This window comes from Xyrauchen texanus, chromosome 11 (assembly GCF_025860055.1).
Source record: "Xyrauchen texanus isolate HMW12.3.18 chromosome 11, RBS_HiC_50CHRs, whole genome shotgun sequence".
Lineage (NCBI taxonomy): Eukaryota > Metazoa > Chordata > Actinopteri > Cypriniformes > Catostomidae > Xyrauchen > Xyrauchen texanus.
The window spans coordinates 23,652,214-23,675,491 of NC_068286.1; positions in this window are offsets into that span (position 1 = coordinate 23,652,214).

Below are 23,278 nucleotides of genomic sequence, written 5' to 3' on the forward strand. Positions count from 1 at the left end.
TCTCTAGGATTTTCTGTTGCAGAGATATGTGATTTGTTACTCGGTTGCTAGGGTAACCCCATCTAGTTGTTAGGCAGATACCATAGTGATACTTATCAAGTCATCTTGCCATCCTGATTGAAATAAACCAACCCAGAAGTCTCTACGATTTTCTGGTGCAGAGATATGTGATTTGTTACTCGGTTGCTAGGGTAACCCCATCTGGTTGCTAGGCAGTTACCATAGCATGTTTTAGCATGTGGCTATGAAGATTTTAGGTCATTACTTTTTGGCTGCTTGATAAAATAAATCCTCTGAGGGAGAGAGAGAGGGAGAGATGCAGGGCTGACAGGCCCTTTTTTTCTGTGTGTGTGAAAATGTCAGTTGGGATTTAAATTTCTGAACATTCCGCAATGTTAAGTCAATGGGAGTTTTTTCCGAGTTTGATCGTCATTTTTAGGAAAACCGTAAGTCCGATCAGTTAGAAAAGATATAGCAACTCGAGTCAGAACAGTTTGAGTGTCTGAGCCGAGTTTGGAGTATGTGGAGTTAAAGCTCTAGGAGTTAGATATAGAAATTTCACCGCTAAGAAGAATAATAAGAAGAATCGGAATAATAATAAGTTTAAGTAGGATTTCAGTAAGTTGGCTCTCACAAGCCAACTTAATAAGTTTAAATAGGATTTCAGTAAGTTGGCTCTCACAAGCCAACTTAAGAATCGGAATAATAATAAGTTTAAGTAGGATTTCAGTAAGTTGGCTCTCACAAGCCAACTTAATAAGTTTAAATAGGATTTCAGTAAGTTGGCTCTCACAAGCCAACTTAAGAATCGGAATAATAATAAGTTTAAGTAGGATTTCAGTAAGTTGGCTCTCACAAGCCAACTTAATAATTAATTTTATTATGAAAATAAAATGTAGCATTGAAGAAAGGTAGATTTTGTTTGTATATGTGGTCAATAATAGTTCTTAGAAAGAAAATCGGATTCGGAAAAATCGGTATCGGCAGGTCACACGTGCAAAAAATCAGAAATCGGCCAAGAAAATTGCAATTGCATCTCTAATAGCAATGTAATTAATGTATTGTTCCTTATCTCATTTGCAGATCCAAAAAAAAACAACTGGAGGTAAAATATATAACTGCACACATGCCATTAAGTCAATTCCATTTCTAAATCAGTTATTACCTAATTTCTGTAATCAGAAGGCAGAGACATATGAATCCATACAAACTGCAAAATTATCTGTTCAAGGGCCAGGTGTTAACACATGACACTGTGATGTTTTCAGTCTTAGAGGGCTTTGATATGTCTGATGCATTTGGTCCAGGTAAAAACAGGATTGTTTGTTGCTTTTTGTTTCTTTGGTGGTTTACTGTAGTAACGTCTGTTTCTGTAGATTTCACTCCTTTTGTACAATCTTTCATTGGTGCAAAAAACATTGATTGATTTTAAATTAATTCAATTGCAATCATGCTTGTAGTTTACATTATACGTTGGATCGGCACATTGTATAGGAACTCAGCTGAGCACTGCAGTGCAAGCATTTCTGACAATCAGAAGTTCTTCTGCTCTCAATTTACCAAAATTGATTGGGTTCATCTGAAATTACAAATTAATTTTCAGCTTTTCTATTTGAGTTAATACTTACTGTCTTTGTTCTAGGGCTGGGACGACGTCGACGCAAAAAATGTCGACGCAAAATATGTGCGTCGATTCGTCGGATCTAAAACAAAGATGACGGCTCCTCAGACTATCAGAAGTGCAAGGCGGCATGCACTCGTTCCTCTAAAGTATGGGAATTCTTTAATTTAAAAGGAAACAATTCCGTGATATGTCGTCTTTGCAAAATGGAGATGGCCTTCCATTCTAGCACCACGGCAATGCACCAGCATCTGAAGAGGCGCCACCCGGGAGCAGCTGCAGATGACAGAGCACTGTTTTTTCTGTGCACAAATTTTTTTTCAACTCCTCACTTTGCACTCGATGTTGGAGTAGGCTAAGTTGTCGACACCTAAAGTTTTCGCTTATAGCTATTAATAATGCGCTTATAGCTATGAATGTCGTGAAAAATACATAGAGGACACTGACAAGGCGCTGACAGACAGGACCAAGCAGGTAACATTTAATAAAGTCTCAACTTTCAAATTTGGCCATTCAAAGAAAATTAAACCTTAAATAGGCCTACTATTTTGTGGCTCTTTAATGTGTCGTGACAGATTTCCTCAGTTAAAGCTGCTCGTGAACCGATCATCTTTTACTTGGTTAATTTATAGCATCAAATAGGCTAAACATGAATGTAGCCTACATCAGAAGGACTGTTGTTTTAACCGCGGAAAGATGTCAGTACAGTAGCCTACAATCCATTATTCAAATTCAAATCCACCGATGTTAAACTTCTCTCTCCTGACTATGTCGGACAAAAATGGCGTATTATGATTGATTGATCAGATCGCCAGTCAATCAAACTCCCGGCAAATGTTTTTTTTTTTTACATTTTATACACCCCCACCCCCGATGAAACCGGTATTACCGGTGTTGTCACAAGTCGATTAATCGAATCGGACTGAAAAAATGAATCGTAGATTAATCGTTTAAAAAATAATCGTTTATCCCAGCCCTACTTTGTTCACATTTCCTTAGTTGTACTCAGCTGTTGTTTTCCAAATCCTTTAATTTTGCTGTTTGTGAAGGTGCTATCTGGAATGATATAGAAATGATGGATCATGGGTTTTCTTTTTAATTATCAGTGTGCTATTAATAATATTTTTTATTTTTATTTTGATTCATTGTTTAATTTTTACCATCTGTAGATCCTGAGCCCAAAAAGCCTCTTGTCCCACCTAGAGGAGGAGGAGGAACTGGTGAGCTTCTGTTTATGTGTTAAAATGTTAAAATGTATTACACCACTCTTACATCCCAAAAACTTGTAATAAGATACTAATTTGCTTTGGGCTGCTATTATTCTCATTATATCTTGCATTCACCTTTTCATTAAGGTGGTGGATCATTTGGTGACAACGACCTGTTTGATTTAAGTGACAATGGGAGTGACTACAAGCCAGATGGAGGCCAAAGTGGAGGTTTGTGTAATTGTTTTTGTTAATTTTCCATATTCTTTATATCACCCTTATTTAGTATGATTTGTGGTTTTATGTCTAGGCCTTCCCCTTCTGTCATTCACTCCACATTGTGAAAAGGCCAATGCATGTTGGCAGACAGACTTTGCATGCTCCGCCCGGACATACGGGTATAAAGGTGAGCTGGGCGAGCGACTGTCAGACAGATTTTTTCTTCGAGCCGAACGGTTGTGTGATCAGCGAGCTGTGTGTCACGACTGCTTCACCCACCTCTGTAAGCGAGCTTTCTGTTGGATCTGATGGCACATTCCAGTGGCTTTCTCCTCTCTGCATGCTTCACGGCCAGTTTGCCTCATTCCTGGAGCCAGGTCTGGATGACGACTTCGCCGCTGCATTGGAGAGCATTCAGGCGTCTGACGCTGAAGACCTGACCGGACTCCCGTCCTTGGGCCAGCCCACCCAGGCAGAGTCTGACGCGCAGATAGCCGACATGCTTTACCAGGCCGCTGTGAGCGTTGGGTTGGACTGGAACCCTCCATCTTCCCAGTGGAGGGCCTAGAGGAGAAACCTCTACCCAAAAGAGCAATTCCCTCACTTCCTGGGTCATCATCAGTGCCGGGGTGGCGTGCCGTTCTCATGCCACCCCGGCACCAAAACCTTGCAGTTCCGGCTCCCAGGACGCGGCCATCTCGCCTCCGGACCCACGACTGCCCAGCCCCGTCAAGCCAGTGCTGACGCGTCTCGAGGATGTCCCTCCTCTGTTTAAAACCCGCCCCCTGCCAGGTGTGTGGATCAAGGTAAGTGCTTTGAGTTTTTTCTCAGCACCCAAGCCTCCGGACGTGCTTTTGCCTTCCAGCGCACTATTACCTGCTCCCCCCGCCGCGAGGCCCCACCCAGTACATCCAAAACAGTCGTCCCGTTAGTGCCCCTCGCACGGAGCTTAGATGCATGGCTTGCACTTCCCAGCCCGTCACGATGGCTGGCCAGGACCATCTGACTCGGCTACGCGATTAAATTTGCCAGGCTCCCACCTCATTTCAGCAGTATTCCGATGCTCGGCGAAAAAGCCAGCACTTTACGAGCATAGATTGCCACTCTGCTACTCAAGGACGCGATAGAGCCTGTCCCTCCAGCGGAGATGAAGAAGGGTTTCTACAGCCCGTTCTTCATCGTACCCAAAAAAGGCGGTGGGTTGCGGCCAATTGGAAGGTGTATGTCGCTGCTAACGCAGCCCACCACGACGCAGTAGACGACAAGTTCCTTGGTAAGCACGACTTGATTATCTGGTTCCTTAGAGGCGCCCGGAGGTGGAATGCTTCCCATCCAAGCCTATTCCCCTCCTGGGATCTCTCAGTGGTCCTCTCAGGCCTTCAGTCGAGCTCAAAGCCCTCTCTTTGAAGATGGCCCTCCTGATCGCGCTCGCTTCCATCAAGAGGGTTGGGGATCTGCAAGCATTCTCTGTCAGCGACACTTGCCTGGAGTTCGGTCCGGCAGATGCTCACGTCATCCTAAGACTGCGACCGGGCTATGTGACAAAGGTTCCTACGACCCCCTTCAGGGACCAGGTCGTGAACCTGCAAGCAGTGCCTCAGAAGGAGGCAGACCCAGCCTCTTTGTTGCTGTGTCCGGTCCGTGCTTTGCGTATCTACATGGACCACAACACCTCCTTAGCAGATATCTACAGAGCAGCAGGCTGGGCAACACCCAACACCTTTGTTAGGTTCTACAACCTATGGGTTGAGTTGGTCTCATCCCATGTTTTGTCAGGTCTGAGCCAGTAGGACTCTGTAATATGGAACAGCCGACCGGTTGTTCTGCTTGCACCTTGCACCCTTCACCTAGCTGATCCAGTGTGCCTTCTCTCCCAGGTTAGCCAGTAAGCTCTCGCTTCCTGGATGCTCTTCCTCCCTAGCCCTCTGGCCACAGATTCAGCTGAGGAATTCGCCGCCAGACCCACCATGAGTTGTGTGCTCTGTGTTGGGCTTGGGCTCCACAGGCATAGTTCCCGCTTCAGGCAACTCCCTGCGACGTATTTTCCGCAGTACGGTCCCCTTGCTGGCAGGACCCGTGTCTCCCTTGGGCAGTCCCTGCTGCCCCCGGTCGCCGTGTTTGTAGCAACTCCTCCCTTGTCAGGCAGGATCTACCTCCACACCATGTCCGTGGGCTTGACAACCCCCATGTTTATTGGCCACAAGTTGCCTCTCCCCAGTCATGGTTGTGATCTCTGCAGGGCTTTTTCCCCTGAAAGAATAGGAACGGGAAAGGACGCCTTCCCGACCCATCTATAGCGTTAAGATAGCCCCAGCTGCTTTTTAACTCTATGACGAGAAACATAGAGAGAGAAAGGTCGTGGCTGGCTCCCATACAAGTTGTGTCTCCTGTTCCCCTACGTGTACTGGGAACCTATGAGCGTTACATGACACCTTTTAGTGCAAGCAGAAGCCTGCTTGCACCTGGCTCGGCAGTCACGCAACACTGGTAGTTTATGGCGTTTTGAAGTGGGACCCCTTGGTCACTACAATCGACACAACGTTGAGTGAGTAACAGAAGGTGTGAGAAATATAAATCGTACATGCTGTCTTTAGTTTGACATCTAACTCTGTATGTATGTGTGCGAATCTCAGAATCACACCACATGCACGAAGAGTCCATGACCTTCATAGATGCTGTTAGTTTCTCTTGTCTTATCCTCTTTTGGAATGTTCTGTGCTCCAACGAGCACATACTCCTTTCCTTGAGCTAAATATCTCAGTCGGACATAACAAATATCTAGGACTGCTTGACCTCATATGATTACCGTTCCCGTGCTATTCCGGTCAACATTTATTGTCCTTGGCTGTCTTGCAAGTCTTGCTATCACTATACTTGGCTGTTGGTTGTTCTTTGTTCTATGAAAGGTATAAATATTATGCTTGCTGTAATAAACTTTGAGTAGATTGAGTAGAAGCAACTGTGTTTCTTCTCCCTTCATGAAGACTTCAGATACGCGGACTCCCGACTGCACTTACCTGGGCATGCACTAAAAGGGACCGAGGAATTCTTAGAAGTGTTGTGTGCTAAACTACAACGAGATCCAAGTATTATTCCTAACAGAAGGGGAACGTCATGGTGACTGTTGTAACCTCCATTCCTCGATGGAAGGAAAGAGACGTTTTGTTCCCCTTGCCACGTCACTATCCCTACCACTGTAATGCGCCGTAACCGTATTCTCGGCTCCTCAGTAAAAACCTGTCTGACAGTCGCTCGCCCGCTCCCCTTTATACATGTATGTCCGGGGGCAGGGCATGCAAATTCTGTCTGCCAACTTGACACTGGCCTTTTCTCAAGTTCAGAGGTACGCGAGGCTCTCAGAAGAGACCCCTTGTATCACTACAATCGACACAACGTCTCGTTCCTTCCATCGAGGAACGGAGGTTTCAACAGTAACCATGAAGTTTTCTGAAAACAAATTCCAACAATGACAACCAACTTGTATCAAGTTAAGAGATAAGATTATAGACAGATAATGTTACCAATCCAGTTGTTGTATGGAATTAATAAATAACTCCCAACAAACTTTTATATAACCTTTAAAATGGGAAACTATCACAAATCCACTGCAAATATGTGACTATGTCTGTGAAAACCCAGCTAGTAATTTTTTAGTGATTCACTGTTTTCTACATAAAATCATCCTACATAATGGTAAGAACATTCTGTGAAAATATAACCTTGATATCTTCGATATTGTCAAATATTTGCTGAATTTCGAGCTCAGAAAATCATGTTTTTGAGAAATTCCAATGTAAAATCAAGCTTATTTTTAAAACTGCAACACATGTGAACCATAATTATTAAAGCTGAGATTCTCCCATTTTCAGTGATATAAGACACATTTATGGGAAAATTATTTTTATTATGATGCGATGTCCAAAAAGCATAAAACACTTGAACAGTGTAAATTTGCTGTCCCCTCAAAATAACTCAACACACAGCCATTAGTGTCTAAACCGCTGGCAACAAAAGTGAGTACACCCCTAATTGAAAATGTCTAAATTGGGCCCAAAGTGTAAATATTTTGTGTGGCTACCATTATTTTCCAGCACTGCTTTAACCCTCTTTGGCATGGAGTTCACCAGAGCTTCACAGGTTGCCACTGGAGTCCTCTTCCACTCCTCCATGATGACATCACAGAGCTGGTGGATGTTAGAGACCTTGTGCTCCTCCACCTTCCATTTGAGGATACCCCACAGGTGCTCAATAGGGTTTAGGTCTGGAGACATGCTTGGCCAGTCCATCACCTTCACCCTCAGCTTCTTTAGCAAGGCAGTGGTCGTCTTGGAGGTGTGTTTGGGGTCGTTATCATGTTGGAATACTGCCCTGCGGCCCAGTCTCCGAAGGGAGGGGATCATGCTCTGCTTCAGTACGTTACAGTACATGTTGGCATTCATGGTTCCGTCAATGAACTGTAGCTCCCTAGTGCCGGCAGACCTCATGCAGCCCCAGACCATGACACTCCCACCACCATGCTTGACTGTAGGCAAGACACACTTGTCTTTGTACTCCTCACCTATTTGGCGCCACACATGCTTGACACCATCTGAACCAAATTAGTTTATCTTGGTCTCATCAGACCACAGGACATGATTCCAGTAATCAATGTCCTTAGTCTGCTTGTCTTCAGCAAATTGTTTGCAGGCTTTCTTGTGCATCATCTTAAGAAGAGGCTTCCTTCTGGGATGACAGCCATGCAGACCAATTTGATGCAGTGTGCGGCGTATGGTCTGACCCCCCCCCCACCCCTTCAACCTCTGCAGCAATGCTGGCAGCACTCATACGTCTATTTCCCAAAGACAACCTCTGGATATGATGCTGAGCATGTGCACTCAACTTCTTTGGTGAGGCCTGTTCTGAGTGGAACCTGTCCTGTTAAACCGCTGTATGGTCTTGGCCACCGTAATGCAGCTTAGTGTCAGGATCTTGGCAATCTTCTTATAGCCTAGGCCATCTTTATGTAGAGGAACAATTCTTTTTTTTAGATCCTCAGAGAGTTCTTTGCCATGAGGTGCCATGTTGAACTTCCAGTGACCAGTATGAGGGAGTGTGAGAGCGATGACACCCAATTTAACACACCTGCTCCCCATTCACACCTGAGACCTTGTAACACTAACGAGTCACATGACACCGGGGAGGGAAAATGGCTAATTGGGCCCAATTTGGACATTTTCACTTAGGGGTGTATTTACTTTTGTTGCCAGCGGTTTAGAAATGAATGGCTGTGTGTTGAGTTATTTTGAGGGGACAGCAAATTTACACTGTTATACAAGATGTACACTCACTACATTACATTGTAGCAAAGTGTAATTTCTTCAGTGTTGTCACATGAAAAGATATAATCAAATATTTACAAAAATGTGAGGGGTGTACTCACTTTTGTGAGATACTGTATCTGCTTACATCATTTGGATATTTGTATGCCAAAAATATACCCTTGGAGTTATTGATTTTGGTCACTGGTGGCTCAGTGGTTGAGGCTCAGGGTTACTGACCAGAAGGTCAGGGGTTCAAGCCCCAGCACCAAGATGCCACTGTTGGGCCCTTGAGCAAGGCACTTAACTCCAGGTTAACTCCGGTCCCTGTAATAAGTGCACTGTAAGTCGCTTTGGATAAAAGCGTATGCCAAATGCATAAATGTAAAAATGCATAAATGTTCTAATTATGACAATCTCTAGCTATTTCAGTTCTTCAAGAGATTGGTTGGTGACAAGACAGACCAATGTAATGACATCATAAACTTTAGTAAAAATATGGGTATTAATTAAATCACATCCACATATATAGATATATTTCCCCTTCTGTCGCTCTCTCCACGTTGTGTCAGAGAAGCGACACTAGGGGTCTCTCTTGAGCGCCGATATTCACCTCTGATCTATGAAAAAAGGCCAATGAGAAGTTGGCAGCCAGTATTTGCATATCCCGCCCCCGGACATACGGGCATTTAAGTGGGGCAAATACAGGAGTTCATTCAGAAAATTTCTTCGGAGCCGATGGTCGTGTCTGCAATTGCTGCATGTTACACACCGAGTTCCTGTCATTCCTCTGCTGCATGCTGTTGGATTCTACGGTGCACAACAGCGGCTTTCTCCGGTTTGCACGGCTGTGCATTCCTGGCCCTGGGCGCTTCGACAGTGCAGAGTGATTTTATTTAAAAGAGTAATTTCCCCGGGCAGCCAACAGCATGGGCTTGGATTGGAACCCTCCATCCTCCCCACAGCCATCACGGCTGGACGACTGGTTCCTGGGATCTGGGCACCGCTCACAGCCTCGGACCTGTAGAGCAACATCCTCGCTGACCGCGAAGATCTACAGCGCCACCGGTCGCGCCGCTTCCGCCCTGCATGCCGTGGCTCTCCTGCAGGTCCAACAAGCCAAGGCACTGCGAAAGACACGCTGCAGGAACTGCGCTCAGCGACCGACCTCGCCCTAAGAGCGACGAAGGTCACAGCGCAGGCGCTTGGGCAGGCGATGGCCACGCTGGTGGTCCAGGAACGTCAGCAATGGCTGAACATGGTCGAGATGCATGAAGCTGAGAAGACTCGCTTCCTCAACGCCCTGTCTCCCAGTTTGGCCTCTTCGGCGACACCGTCGAGGACTTCGCCCAGCAGTTCTCCACGGTGAAGAAACAGTCGGAGTGCATTTCTCAAATCATGCCTCGCCGCAAGCCTGCCACCATGGCCCCTGCCCCGTCTGCCCACCGAGGGCGTCCTCCCGCGGCCAAAAGACCTTCTGCTCCGCCTCAACCTGGGCCCAGCTCTCAGCCCCAGCATCGTGCAAACCGCGGGAAGCGCACGCCCCCTGTCTCACGGACCCCCTCGAGGACCCGGAAGGCTCCCAGGCTCTCCTGAGACAACGCACCCAGAGTCCAAGACGTTAGCTCCGGAGGTGGTAAGACCGCTCCGTCCCCCGGTGGAGGGCCGGGAGGAGAATCCTGTGTTTTTTCATTTGCCCAAATTCTCAATAAAAGAGCTATTTCCTTTGTCTCTGGGTCATGTAGCCCACAAATGCCGTTCTCACGGCACTGAGAACGGTTCAGACGAGTCCAGAGGATGCCAGCATCAGACCTCCTCCTCAGTCACGAACCCGCCCACATACCTTGCTCCGGGTGCACGGAGCAAGGTAAGTGCTTTGAGTTTATTCTCAGCACCAGAGCCTCGGGATGCTACGTTGCCTCCCGATGCCGCGTTACCTTTTAGGCACTGCTGCGAAGCCCCGCCGTGTACATCCAAAATACTCGTCCCCTTGGTGCCCCTAGCACTGAGCTTAGAGGCGTGGCTTTCACTGCCCAGCCCGTCATGCTGGCTGCACCGGACCATTCGACTCGGTTACGCAATTCAGTTTGCCAGGCCTCCGCCCCACTTCGTGGGCGTTCATTTTTCCGCAGTGCACGACGAACATGCCCAGTCCCTGCACGAAGAAATTGCCTCCCTTTTAGCCAAGGATGCAATAGAGCCTGTCCCTCCAACCGAATTGAAGACGGGTTTCTACAGCCCTTACTTCATTGTACCCAAGAAAGGCGGCGGCTTACGACCGATCTTGGACCTGCGAGTTTTCAATCGGACCTTGTCCAAACTCCCGTTCAAAATGCTCACCCAGAAACAAATCCTATCTGGCGTCCGGCATCTAGATTGGTTCACAGTGGTAGACCTGAAGGACGCGTACTTCCACATCTCGATTCGCCCTCGACATCGACCCTTCCTACAGTTTGCGTTCGATGGCCAGGCGTATCAGTACAAAGTCCTCCCCTTCGGCCTGTCTCTGTCCCTTCGCGTCTTCACGAAAGTCGCAGAGGCAGCTCTTGCCTCACTCCGAGAAGCCAGCATACGCATACTCAATTACCTCGACGACTGGCTCATCCTGGCCCCCTCGTGAGAGTTACTATGCACGCACAGAGACCAGGTGCTCAGGCACCTCAGCCGTTTGGGGCTTCAGGTCAACTTGGAAAAGAGCAAGCTCACCCCTGGCCAGAGCATCTCTTTTCTCGGTTTGGAGTTAGACTCAGTCTCAATGACAGCATGTCTCTCCAACAAGCGTGCTCAGTCAGTGCTGAAATGCCTCGCTTCCTTCAGGCCAGGTGCCGTGGTCCCTCTAAAACAATTCCAACAGCTCCTGGGGCATATGTCATCCTCCGCGGCACGCACAACGTGAAAGTTACCACTGCCTGCCGCCAAACCTTCAAACCCTAGACAGACCTCTGCTTTCTACGGACAGGAGTACCCTTGCAGCAGGTGTCCCAATGCGTTCTGGTTACAACCAACGCCTCCAAATTGGGTTGGGGCGCCGTGTGCAACGGGCATGCAGCCTCAGGGCGGTGGAACCGAGGCCCGCTGCGTTGGCACATCAACTACCTAGAGCTGCTGGCTGTTTTCCTTGCCGTGAGGAAGTTTCTCCCGTTAATTCGGGGCAAGCACGTCCTAGTCAGGACAGACAGCACCACAGTGGTAGCCTACATAAATCGCCAAGGCGGAGTACGCTCCCTCCACATGTCACAGCTTGCCCGTCATCTCCTCCTTTGGAATCAGCGACTCAAGTCACTGCGTGCCACTCACATCTCTGGCATCCTCAATGTGATAGCGGACGCGCTGTCAAGACGAAGCTTGCCCGGCGGAGAGTGGAGGCTCCACCCCCAGTTGGTCCAGCCGATTTGGGACCGGTTCGGCAATGCCCAGGTAGACCTGTTTGCCTCCCAAGAAACCTCCCACTGCCCACTCTGGTATGCCGGGATAGAGGCTCCCCTCAGGCTTTGGCACACAGCTGGCCCACGGGGCTGCGCAACTACGCATTTCCACCAGTGAGCCTTCTTGCACAGGTGCTATGCAAGGTCAGGGAGGACGAAGAGCAGGTCATTCTGGTGGCCCCCTACTGGCCCACCTGGACTTGGTTCTCGGACCTCACGCTCCTCACGACAGCCCCTCCCTGGCGAATTCCCCTGAGGAAGGACCTTCTTTCTCAGGGACGGGGCACGCTCTGGCACCTGCACCCAGACCTCTGGAACCTCCACGTCTGGCCCCTGGACGGGATGCGGAAGATCTTGCCGGCCTACCATCGACCGTCATAGATACTATCAACCAAGCCAGAGCCCCCTCTACCAGGCATGTTTACGCCCTAAAGTGGCGTCTGTTCGCAGACTAGTGTTCTTCCCGAGCTGAAGACCCACAGAAGTGCATGGTTAGGTCAGTGCTCATGTTTCTACAAGAGAGGCTGGAGAGGAGGCTGTCCCCCTCCACCCTCAAGGTGTATGTTGCCGCCATCGCGGCTCACCACGACACGGTAGACGGCAAGTCTCTTGGTAAGCATGACTTAATTGTCAGGTTCCTAAAAGGTGCCCGGAGGCTGACTCCCTCCCGGCCTAACCTGTTTCCCTCCTGGGATCTCTCGATCATCTTCACGGGCCTCCAGAGACCCCCCTTCGAGCTGCTAGTTTCATCTGGACTCAGGGCCCTCTCTTTCAAGACCGCCCTGCTGATCCATCAAGAGGGTCGGGGACCTGCAAGCGTTCTCTGTTAGCGACACTTGCCTGGAGTTCGGTCCGGAAGACACATACGTGATCCTAAGACTGCGACCGGGCTATGTGCCCAAGGTTCCTACCACACCCTTCAGAGATCAGGTAGTGAACCTGCCAGCGCTGACCCGGGAGGAGGCAGACCCAGCCCTTTCGTTGCTGTGTCCAGTATGTGCTTTACGTATCTATCTGGACCGCTCGCAGAGCACTAGATGCTCAGCAGTTTTTTGTCTGCTTCGGGGGACAGCGGAAAGGGAATGCTGTCTCCAAACAGAGGCTTGCCCACTGGGTTGTCGACCCCATTTCATTGACTTATTACACCCAGGCTGTGCCCTCCCCCCCTTGCGTGTCCGAGCTCACTCCACCAGGGGTGTTGCGTCCTCGTGGGCACTGGCCAGGGGCACCTCCCTAGCAGACATCTGCAGAGCAGCAGGGTGGGAAACACCTAACACTTTTTCGAGATTCTACAATCTCCGATTTGAGTCGGTATTGTCCCGTGTTTTCTCAGGTCTGAGCCCGTAGAACTCGGTAACACGCTGAGGATCTGACCGGGTGAATCGCTTGCGCCTGGCGCCCTTTCCCTCAACCGAGGTAAAATAGTGCGCCTCCGTTCCCAGGAGATCCCATCTTCGGGTCGCTGGTTGACTCCTCCCTAGCCCTTTTGGGTCCGCAGTTCAGCGGAGGAACTCACTGACCCAAGCCACTACGGGTACCCAATCTACCCTGTACTGGAATAGGTGCTCCGCAGGTAAGGCCTCCTGTTCGGACTCCCCCTGTGTGTAATTCCGCGGTACTGCCCCCTCACAAGCGGACTCCCGTGTCTCCCTTAGGCAGTTACAGCTGCCTCGGTCGCCGTGCTGTACGCTATCCCCCCTCTACGAGGTTGGATCTACCACCAACTTTTCCGGCTCCTCAGAAAAATCCTGAATGAACTCCTGTATTTGCCCCGCTTAAATACCCATATGTACGGGGGCGGGATTTGCAAATACTGGCTGCCAACTTCTTTCTCATTGGCCTTTTTTCATAGATCAGAGGTGAATATCAGCGCTCAAGAGAGACCCCTAGTGTCGCTTCTCTGACACAACGTCTCCTTCCCTCCATCGGGGAACAGAGGTTACATAAGTAACCTAGACGTTCTGTATACATGAATTTATATTGAATATATATTTATTGAGAGCCATCAACATTAACGCTAACACCAGCAAAAACTAAAGTTATTTTAAAAGGAAACACTGCCTAAGTGACCAATATAAAGAAAAAAGGCAGACAATTGATAATAAATAAAATGTGTTACTACTAAATTAGTTTCAATTGCATTATTGACTTATAATTTCGATGTCATAAATTACAATCCTACTTAGATGATATATACATGTTTATATTGTAATACAGTATGGCAAAGTGCATACACGGGCTATGTACACTTTTCTAACCGCACGACAGACACCGCTCTTTTTATTAAGTTATTTGCCACTATTGAGCTGCAGAGGGCACTAGGAATCAAAGTCAATATGGTCTGTTGGAATTGTAGTTAAGTTTACATGGATAAAATGTCCCGAATATGAGACTCATACTAATTTATGAGGTAAATTACTCCCTTATGACTAAAGCAGTATGCCTAGAAGGCTAAAATGTGCTGTACCTATAATTATCTACATTATTGTTATTATATTATTTTAATAGGATGATTTCATAAGAATGATCCCCCAGCTGGGACAGATTTTCAGTATCAGCTCCAGTTAAAAGTTGTGATCTTATTCATGTTCATCAAATAAGCCTGCTACATTAAGTTTAGGCTAGGCTTAAGTTTAGGCTAGGCATAAGTTTACAGACCTGTTGCTTGGACAGCAACTTGGAGATGATCTTCCGAGAACAGAACAATCCAGGATCAGGCCAAATCATCAACAATGAATTCCAGATATTTCAGTAATCAGCGAACAAAGAATGGACCTCTGGCGATTAGTTTTGTGCAGTGTCTTTAGTTTATCTAAAGACTGATTTATTTTACTGTTCAATGTGCCAGTAGCTGGGCCCTAAATCTCTGCAGATCTAAACCAGCAGTCGATCCAGCGTTTAAAGATTCTAGGCAAAAATATACCTGAAGGCCTCAGTGTCTGGATTGCTCACTTTAAACATGTATTGGAGCCGCTGTTAGAGACTGGCTCTAAATATCTTTGATAAGAATTGTGATGGGGTTTTAAGCTGTTTTACAAAGTGTTTACATGGTTTGTTTGTAAGGCTGGGACTGCTGGTGCTTTTTTTATGTTGAAGTGAATAAGTTAAGTTTTTTTTTTATTGCATTTTTGCAAATTTGCCAGATAAGTATTTGTGACGAGGAGGAGGTGGGAACCGGCTGAGCAGTCAAAATAATATTTAATAAGAACATAAACAAAAAGACAAAGTAAACACACACGTGGCAGCTGCATGTGGCTCTCTCTCTCCCGAACTGCCGCATTCGCTGCACTTTTCCCTCTCCTTGGCTGATTAGCCTGATTGGGGGCCGGGCATGCATAGTCAAGGCCCGGCTCCTCCCTCCTCCTCGTCTCAGTATTAATCGTATTGAATTGCTGACTGGTTTGATTTTTCTTCTTATGGATAAGGAGCTAGGTGGAGGCTACTTATAGTGGTTTGAAGGAACTGTAAGGCATTAGAGTCCCTCTACATGTCCATATTTTCTTTAGGACATCCTTCATGACTTCCTTTCTTTTATTTCATGTTGCATTTAAGCATTAAAGGAGATTCTTTAAAGAATCTCTTTATTTCTCCCAGTAGAAATAACAGAGTGGCTATGGTTTTGCACCTTCTCAAAGTGGTGGGATAGGGATGATTTTAACCCCCTGACTCTTGTCATTTCATTGTAGCTTTCACTGTTACTAATCAGGCAAAAAGAGACATCACACATAGCAGGCATTTATCCATTGAGAGAACTCTCTTAGTGAAACTAAGTAGTTTGCACATACAGTTGTTAAGCTGTTAAATGTCTGAATATCTAGTACAATGAGGGCTGGCTTTGTTTCTCATGAAATACATTCAGCATTATCTGGCATTTGTCCCCCCTCAGGTATGTCAATGTTCTTAACTGGTTTGTATTTTTTCAGGTTCACATTTTCTCTGAGGCTTTTAAGTTTTTTTTCTCACTTTAAAGAAATGGGTATTTTTACTATTATACTTTTTAATTTCAGTATTTGTTAAGTATTGAGATGGCTACTATCTATGTTCCTTTTTAATAAACTGAAATATGAGAATATTCTCTTTTTGGCTCATGTCATAATCACACACGACTGGTGTGACCTGTGCTATTATTAATTGTCAAGCAGATCTCACTGAGTACACCCCGTTAACAATGACACTTTGAGAATTATCGAGAGTATGTGAAGAATTAGGTATGGCTTTCCTTTCTCTTCCATGAGTTTTAGGGAAGAAAACTGCATAGGTCTGAGAGTATTTTATCTGAAGGTTTTACATTGAGATTATTTTAGATATGTAGATTGAAAGCTTCTGTTTACAATCTGGCCTCAATAAAAATGGATGGGCCCAATTTTTATCCAAAAATGTTTTCTCCAACTTTTCCAGAAAACTTGAAAGGCGGCACATTCAAACAGTTCTTTCACACTTTCAGAAAGCATAATTTCTACATTTATTAAAACTATTTTATAAATAAGTATTTGAAGTCAAAATGTGTAATATTCTGGGTGAGCTTGTGTCTACCGTTATATGTACAAGGCTGTAGGGCATTTTGTATTCTTGGATGGTAGGATATCCATGTTGCACCCCATAGTGGCAGAAACCACGTCTGTTACTTTATGCTTTCCTGCTGGAAAATTAACAATAATTTTATTCCACAAGTTACTGTAATTTGTCAGCTAGTTAGTTCTATTTCTCCAAAATGATTAATAACTGCTTTAATAATTTTGAGGGAAAAGTTTGTATTCTTCGAGTTATATCACCTTGTTTGCGCACTCTAAAAGTACTTTAATCTTGAGACATTATCCTTTTGTTCTTCTTTTGTGCATCCTGTCCCTTTAAATGTGTCCCATGCAGAGGCTGGAGGCGGGGCTCTCGCTGCCATCATCAGTTCTGTAGGTGTTGCCCTCCTTGGTGCTGCATCAAGTTACTTTGCATATCAGAAAAAGAAACTATGTTTCAAAGTACAAGGAGGTGAGTTTGGAACTTTTCTATGGTGAAAGAACTGGAATAACTGAGCACTTTTTTCAGTTTGGTTTGAATTGTAAAAGGCTACTCACTTAGTTGAGCAGATCAGACTGCAAAGAAAACAATTACATCTTTATACTTGACAAAGACACTTTTTTAAAAACTAAAAACTTTTAACAACTTTAATAGTATGCTCCCCGAACTGTAAATGCAGACATGTAGCAGCAACAGTAAACCGTGTAATTTTAGAGTAGCTCCACAATACAGCAGCCCTTCCCTGTGTAATCAGGAGGCTCTGTGACGCAATGGATAGTGCATTGGACTTCTAAGTAACACTTGGTGAAGTGATTCAAAGGTTGTGGGTTCGAGTCCTTCCAGAGTTGAATTTTTTAAGAGAATGTAAAAGTCAGCTAACAACAGAATTTGCACTGTTTTGTCAAGAAGTTAAAATGCTGTTCACTTTCAACATTAGAAACAACTTTTGTTGGAGTATAAATGGAATTAATTCATGGGGTAAACTTCAATGTACTTTTCTTGTTAGGCGAAGACCCAGAGGGTGGCAAAAACCAACATGGTGCTCAGTCTGTGCCTCAAGGTAAAGCTTTTAAATTTAGCATATCAGAAACATGGGGTATTTTATATGGATGAAACTTCATTTAGACTAAGATTGCCTATTTGTATGATTAAATTTTTTTACCCCAAATGTCATACACAAAGCTTCTTTGTGATTATTTCAACCCTTGAATACATATGTACACTCAGACTTGTTAAATCACCTAACCCTGATGCACTTTCCAGTAATTTCTTACCTAAATAAAGTTTCACTTTATCTGACAGGTACAGGACTTGGTGACTTTTTTTTCATTATTTATTAAACAAACATAAAGAGTGCAAAACACACACACACACAAAACTGAACTTGTCAGACTATAATTTTTTTTTTTTCAAAAACATATATATATATAAATCAGCCACAATGCAGAACACACACACACATATTCATCTTGTTACAACCAAGGATAAATTAGGTTCCCCTTCTGTCGCTCTCTCCACGTTGTGTCAGAGAAGCGACACTAGGGGTCTCTCTTGAGCGCCGATATACACCTCTGATCTATGAAAAAAGGCCAATGAGAAGTTGGCAGCCGGTATTTGCATATCCCGCCCCCGGACATACGGGTATTTAAGCGGCGCAAATACGGGAGTTCGTTCAGAAATGTCGTGTCTGCAATTGCTGCGAGTTACACACCAGTTCCTGCTATTCCTCTGCTGCATGCTGTTTGATCTTACGGCGTACAACAGCGGCTTTCTCCTGCTTTGCACGGCTGTGCATTCCTGCCCCTGGGCGCTTCGACAGTCAGTGCAGATTAAAAAACTCTCACAAGTTTTTTCCCTAAAAGAGTGATTTTATTTAAAAGAGTAATTTCCTCTAAAAGAGCAAAACACAGCGGCGTTGAACGTCCTTTTAAGGACGCGTCTTTATAAAGATGCCTTTTCGCCCCTGTGTTGTTCCTGGATGCGGTAGAGTGCGCTACGCTTCAGATGGCCACAGGTGTTGTCTCGTGTGTCTGGGTAGCGATCACACCGAGGCTGGGTTTGTGGATGGTTCATGTTCTCACTGTGAGAACATGACCATGACAACGTTGCTGTCACGGCTCGCTTACAACCGTAAGCAAGCCACTCCAGCTGCCCCCGCGTTGCTCCTTTTTCCCACGGGATTGAGGACGATGCGGTTGGCGATGGAGGTGATTTGGGAATGGCAGCGAGTGCAGCTCCGCCAGGTACGCCCCCTCGGACCACCCGCACCCCGGCACGCTCGTTGACTCCCGTCCGTGCTCGAGGCAACAGCGACTCGCCTTACAGCCAGTCCGCTTTCCCTCCTGACACCGAAGCAGATGAGCTCGCCACGGTATCTGATGCTGAGGACTCCCCTGGGCTGACACTTTTGGGCCTGCATGCCCAGGCTGAGGCCGACGCACAGATGACCGACATGCTTTCCCGGGCAGCCACTATCGTGGGCTTGGATTGGAACCCTCCATCCTACCCACAGCCATCACGGCTGGATGACTGGTTACGACCGATCTTGGACCTGCAAGTTTTCAATCGGACCCTGTCCAAACTCCCGTTCAAAATGCTCACCCAGAAACAAATTCTATCTGGCGTCCGGCATCTAGATTGGTTTGCAGCGGTAGACCTGAAGGACGCGTACTTCCACGTCTCGATTCGCCCTCGACATCGACCCTTTCTACGGTTCGCGTTCGACGGTCAGGCGTATCAGTACAAAGTCCTCCCCTGGGGCATATGGCATCCTCCACGGCGGCCGCGCCGCTGGGGTTGATGCATATGAGACCACTTCAGCACTGGCTCCAGACTCAAGTCCCGAGACGAGCATGGCGAGTTTGAGATGTCGACTCAAGGGCATAAGAGCCCGGAGTGGCAGAACATCCAAACTATAAAAATCTAATGAATGTGTGCGGAGAGGACAACCTGCCGCATCACAAACTTGCTGCAGAGGGAGACCTCTAGCCAAGGTTTTAGAGGAGGAGAGCCCTCTGGTAGAGTGGGCCCAAAAACCTACTGGCGAAGCTTGACCGCGCACCTCATAGGCCCGGGCAATAATGAGGATGCCTCTTTGAGGGCACCCCGCCCACCAAGCCGTGGCAAACCGCAGTGGCCACATAGAACCTGGCAGTGGCGAGGCAAGTGCCCGCTGACAGTTCTTTCTACAGAAAATCCAGAACTGAAGCAAACTGGCAGTTAGCTGGTTCTGTAATAAGAACTTTAGTAGAAGGAAACGCATGCAGGCGCATTTGTGCTTTGAATGCGTTACTACGATCAGCCCCTCCCGAGGGGGGGGGGGTTGCTGGGCAACTCGGTGAGAAGTAGAGGAGACATTGCGCTATCAACAGAGGCGAAGAGGTCCTCTTCTGCCCTGTAAAATCTACCCAGATCAGTTCCAAGTGGAGGGAGCCCTAGCACTTGAAATGGTCTCGATAACCTCAAGAGAAAACCCTGTGAACCTCATTTGGTACCCTTAGGGGCCAGACATGAAAGGTTTCACAATTTGGGGCAGGGATGAATTATTGCCCTGTGCCTGAGATAGAAGATCCTTCCTGTTTGGAATCGCCCAAGGCGAGCCGTCTAGGAAAGAGATTAGCTCCGAGAACCAAGCCCTGTTCGGCCAGCGCGGTGCTATCAGGAAGAGGCAAAAACGCTTGCTGGTGAACTCTGGGCAACTACTACCTTAGGGTGGAGTTCTTAACTCCCCCGTTGGTATTTTTTGTCTGGACCGTAAATCTGCTCCCATATACGGGCATCCAGGGATATAACTGACCTGAGTGACAGGAGCTTGCCCTGGGCCCTAAGGAGAACCCGATGTGTCAGAAATACAGCTGACAAGAACGTGGGTCTCCTTGATGATTTATATAAGAGGCTACCGCTGTATTGTCCACCCGCACCAAGACATGGCAGCCTCAGGAGGAGGTATTTCAGGGCCAGAAATACAGCCACCAACCCGAGACAGTGACTGTGACAACCGAGCTGACGACCCTCCTATCCCCTTAAGCTGGACGACCACTTAAGGCCGCTACCCCGCCTGTCAGGGAGGCGTCTGTCATTAGCAGCCTGCGACAACAAGACGCACCTAGAGTGGGACCCAAGGCAGAAAACCGGGGTCTGAACCACATAGAAAGGGAACGAAGCCTGAGGCGCGTAACCCTTTTTAGCCTAGGGGTTTTGGCCCTTGGAAGAAATCCCCTGGCTTTTGGCCACAACAAAAACGGTCTCATGAGCAGAAGGTCCAGAGGGATCACCGTGGACGCGGTCGCCCTGAGACCTGGAAATCATTGATACTGATAACAGTACAACCTTGACCTAGCCTGACTTTGCTCAGGGTGATCTGAATGGACTCGATCCTAGCGGGAGACAGTTGTGCCTGCATTGTGATTGAACTCAACCCCAGAGAAACAGATGAGCGAAGACGATGTCCCTGTGCTGAACTGCCAGTTCCTGGAACTGCGCTAGGATCAGCCAGTCGTCTACATAATTCAGAATGCAGATGCCCCGGAGTCGCAAGGAGCCAGCGCTACATCATGCATTGTGAATATACAGGTAAAAAGGGCTAGGCTGAGTGAAAGAACCTGACCCTGGAAGACTTCGCCCCCGGAAGCGAACCTCAGGAACTTTCCATGTTGTGGCAGAACTTCTAAATGAAGTATAGAAGTGCGTCATAAGGTCGATGGTGACCAGCCAAACGAGTTGTAGGGCTTGAGACACGACCGTCTTGACAGGCATCATCTTGGACTTGAAAACCCATGGGTAGTTCAAGCTTTAAGATCTAAGCCAGACCCCACCTCTCACCCTCCATGGGAAATGGGAAGTATTTAGTGTAATAACCTAACTCTCTCTCTGGAAGGGGAACACATACCCTGGCCCCTTTAACCAGGAGATTGAGTTTTTTGTTTTTACCTAAAAAGAAATCCGGTTTACGGTAGTGAGAACACGCCGTTGAAACACGGAAAAGCGACGAGTGAATTAAATCCTGACGCCCTTATAAGACCCACAGAAAAGAATATATCTGGCAGAAGTTTCCACGCTGCCAGGATCTCTGAGATGGGTATTATATTTTAACACTTCCTGTTGAGGGGTTGTCGAGTGTTTCGCGTCCTGAATAAATGCAGGAACAGCGGAAACACCCAATTTTGACGGAAGCCTCTGCAACCCTAAACGTCTCAGGTTACGACTGTAACCTTAGTTCCCTGAGAAGGGAACGAGACGATACGTCGATGACGCTTTGGGAGCGCCTTTGCGTGTTTACCCCTGAAGCACGTATGTCAACTAGTCAATGGAATGAATGAATGGCACGGGCGAGTGACGTCATGACCAGGAATGGATATAAGCACATCCGGTGCGTTACTCGCATTAGCTTTTAAGTCGATCGCAGGGATGCAGGAAGTATGGCAGGGCAACGCATCGTCTCGTTCCCTTCTCAGGGAACTAGGGTTACAGTCGTAACCTGAGACGTTCCCTTACGAGGGAACTCGCGATGCGTCGATGACGCTTTGGGAACGATAATACCCAATCCACCATAATTACAAAATGCCAGATGATAAAAACTGTCGGCAAATTAAGTAAAAAGCACCTGGGATCCTGGGGCAGCTTCCAGGTCCAGGCTATAAAATCTCACAAAAGTTAGCAGCGAGGACCAACCTGCCGCATCACCCACCTCCTGGAGGGAAACTCCTGATAAGAGGGCTTTAGAGGCCGCCATACTTTGAGTAGAGTGAGCTCTGACCACCAAAGGGCACGGCTGGCCAGAGGACTCATATGCAAGAGAAATAGCCTCAACTATCCACTTACTGATTGTCTGTTTAGAAGCAGGAAGACCTTTCTTAGGTGAACCAAAACAGACAAACAACTGATCAGATCTCCTCCATGGGGCAGCCCTGTGTACATAAGTGTCTAGTGCTCGCACTGGACACAAGAGATTCAGTTTTTCCTGGTCCGAAGATGTAAACGGAGGAGGACAGAATGCCTGCAGTACAATAGGCCTTGGAATATTGGTTATGCCGGCACCCTAGTTCGAACCGCAGGCCTCAGCCTCAAGGTGCCATGAAGGAAATGAATAACCAGGGGGTCTCGACCCAAAGATGTACTACCCACAGGGGCGCGGAAAGCCGCAATGGCCGCCACGTAAACCTTTAAGGTAGAAGGACATGAACCTGATGTAAAACGATATTGGAGAAACTCAAGTACTGTGTGACTGAACAGTTAACTGGATCTCGCTGATGCTGGTGACACCAAGACGTGAAAACTTTCCACTTAAGTGTATATAATTTCCTCGTGGCTGGAGCTCTGGAGCTAAGAATGGTCTCAACGACCTCAGTCAGGAGACCACTCTGTAAAAGTTGGGCCCCCTCAGAGGCCAAACCCATAAGTTCCAAATCTCCGGTCGGGGGTGAAATATTGTGCCCCCTGCCTGAGACAGAAGGTCTCTCCTGACAGGTACCTCGAAAGGAGGGCCGTCGAGGAGATGAATTAGGTCCGTAAACCAAATTCGACTCGGCCAGCGTGGAGCTAATAGTAGACTTACTCCGTCCTGGCGGACTCTCTCCAGAACTCCTGGGAGCAGAGCAACAGGGGGAAATGCGTACAGACGTAGCCTCGGCCACGTCTGTACCATAGCGTCCAACCCCAAGGGGGCTGGTTGCGTGAGGGAGAACCAAAGTGGACAGTGCGTTGTAAGCTGAGACGCAAACAGATCCACTTCTGCTTGGCCGTAAAATTCCCAAATGAGCTCCACCGCCTCGGGGTGGAGTCTCCATTCCCCTGGCCTCAGCACCTGCCTCGACAGGGTGTCTGCTCCTATATTCTGGTACCCTGGGATATACACTGCCCTCAGGGAGAGTATTTTCCCCAGGGACCACAAGAGGATCTAGTGCGCCAGTTTGCAGGGTGGACGCGAGCGCAGACCCCCCTGTCGATTTAAATAAGAGACCACCGATGTGTTGTCTGTACGGACAAGCACATGATGGC